The sequence below is a fragment of the Amphimedon queenslandica genome, unplaced genomic scaffold (assembly GCF_000090795.2).
Source record: "Amphimedon queenslandica unplaced genomic scaffold, v1.1 AMPQUscaffold_6676_Cont21368, whole genome shotgun sequence".
NCBI classification, from domain to species: Eukaryota; Metazoa; Porifera; class Demospongiae; order Haplosclerida; family Niphatidae; genus Amphimedon; species Amphimedon queenslandica.
The window spans coordinates 1-1920 of record NW_003553035.1 but is presented as its reverse complement, the minus strand read 5'-3'; the positions used below and the strand labels follow the sequence as shown (position 1 = coordinate 1920).

The 1920-nt window shown below is 33.2% G+C and overlaps 1 pseudogene; it reads left to right on the top strand.

Moving 5' to 3' along the window:
* The first annotated feature begins 9 nt into the window (after positions 1–9).
* Positions 10–1860, top strand: LOC100638069 (ras-related GTP-binding protein A-like; annotated as a pseudogene).
* Positions 1861–1920: the final 60 nt, after the last annotated feature.

The following is a 1920-nucleotide window of genomic DNA, read 5'->3' as shown; positions in this document are numbered from 1 at the left end:
ACAATGGGGACTGAAATGCGTCGTTTGGTTTGTGTTCAATGAAGATTTGCCCATTTTCAAAGAAGGAAATCAAATGGCTAGCTAATGATTTTGCTAAAGCAGCAGTCAATTTCAATGATAGCATAGGGAATATGCTACAAGCATTACCACTGTATAAGCTGTATCCTACTGCACCATTTAAAAGTTTTTAAAAAGCAGTGTATGATATGCATGCTATTGGAGAAAGCATGATGAAGTCCCGTTTCAAACAACTTCAGAAATTAGCTCAGGAAGGAGAAGTACTTGATGAAGAAAGGATTAGCCTAGTGGAGCATTTGCTAATTGAGGAAAAGCTAACTAAAGAGCTAGCTCTATCGCAAGCATGCGATTTACTGTCTGCTGGTGTTGATACTTCTTCCGATACAGCCGGTAGTGTTTCTACTCCATCACTGATGTTTCCAAGGAACCAGAACTGCAGCAAGCATTTTATGTTATACATAAAATGGATCTTTTACCTGAAGACCAGAGGCAAATGGTATGTCATACGATATTGATATACATGTACATTATGAGTCACTCCTTTCTCCATTCATTTCTTTTATTTCTCTCTCTCCCTCAATCTCTTTTCTTCTTTCTCTCTGTCTGTCCCTCTCTCTTCCTCCTCTATTCCCCCCTCTCTCTCTCTGTCTCTCTTCAACCCTCCCTCTCTCCCACCCTCCCTCTCTTTCTCTCTTTCTCCCTCCCTCTCTCTCTTTCATTTAGATTTATGAAAAGAGAGAATCTGAGCTTGTTAAGAGATCATTGCCCCTTGAGTGTAAATGTTTCAAGACATCAATATGGGATGAGACACTTTACAAGGTCAGAAATAGTGATGTAAAAACCTATTAAACAATATTAAAATTAAATATAATTATTATTAATTTAATATAATTATTATTAATTTAATATAATTGATATTATTCTACAAAATTAACCCTATACATACATGTACATGTATAGCATGACACAATGCTAGGTTTCCCACAAAGCATTCTAAGTGAGCTAAGAAGCATGATACATGTACTTAAGCCTAATAGCATATACATGTACATGATGTACATGAACATGTTGAGCAATTTTAAGAATTTATAAAAATCCAAATTAATTGGAATCAGCTTAAACTTTTTAGGCAGCATTAAAACTTGTTTGTGTATTACTGTGTTGAGAAATTATAAAAATGGAGAAGTCTTATGAGTCATTTTTGGCAAAATTTGGCCTGATTTTGAGCAACTTTGAAATTTTTTTTTAATCTAAATTTAATCTGAGTCAACTCAAATTTTGTACACAAAATAGGAACATGTATATGTATCAGAAAAATTATAAAATTGGAGAATTTTTTCCTAGTCATTTTTGGTGAAATTTGGTCAAATACCCTGTACAGGGCATTTGGGCATATTTCGGAGCAACTTTAAAAATTACATTTATGTACATGTATTACCAGCTATACGGTATTGTTGTTTATTATTAATTTTTAATTTTATTTTCAATATTATTAATATTATTTTATTTTCAATAATATTTTTTCATTTTCTATTATTATTATTATTATTATTATTATTAGGCCTGGTCTCAAATAGTCCATCTCCCCATATATACCTAATGTCAATACACTTGAGATGCATCTTGACAGTTTTGCTGGTATTCTTGACACTGATGAGGTCCTCCTCTTTGAGAGAGCTACCTTCCTGGTAAGTGGATATTATCATGTGACTGATGATGTCATTTTAGGTCATAGCTCATTCTGTAAAGAGGCAAAACAGTGACATTCATAGATTTGAAAAGATTAATAACATAGTCAAGCAGTTTAAACTGAGTTGCAGGTAGTGATAGTTGATTTGTGTGCGTTCTCTCATTCTCTTAATTTCTGCAATTGCTTGCAATAAAGGCTTTTAATTTGCAGAC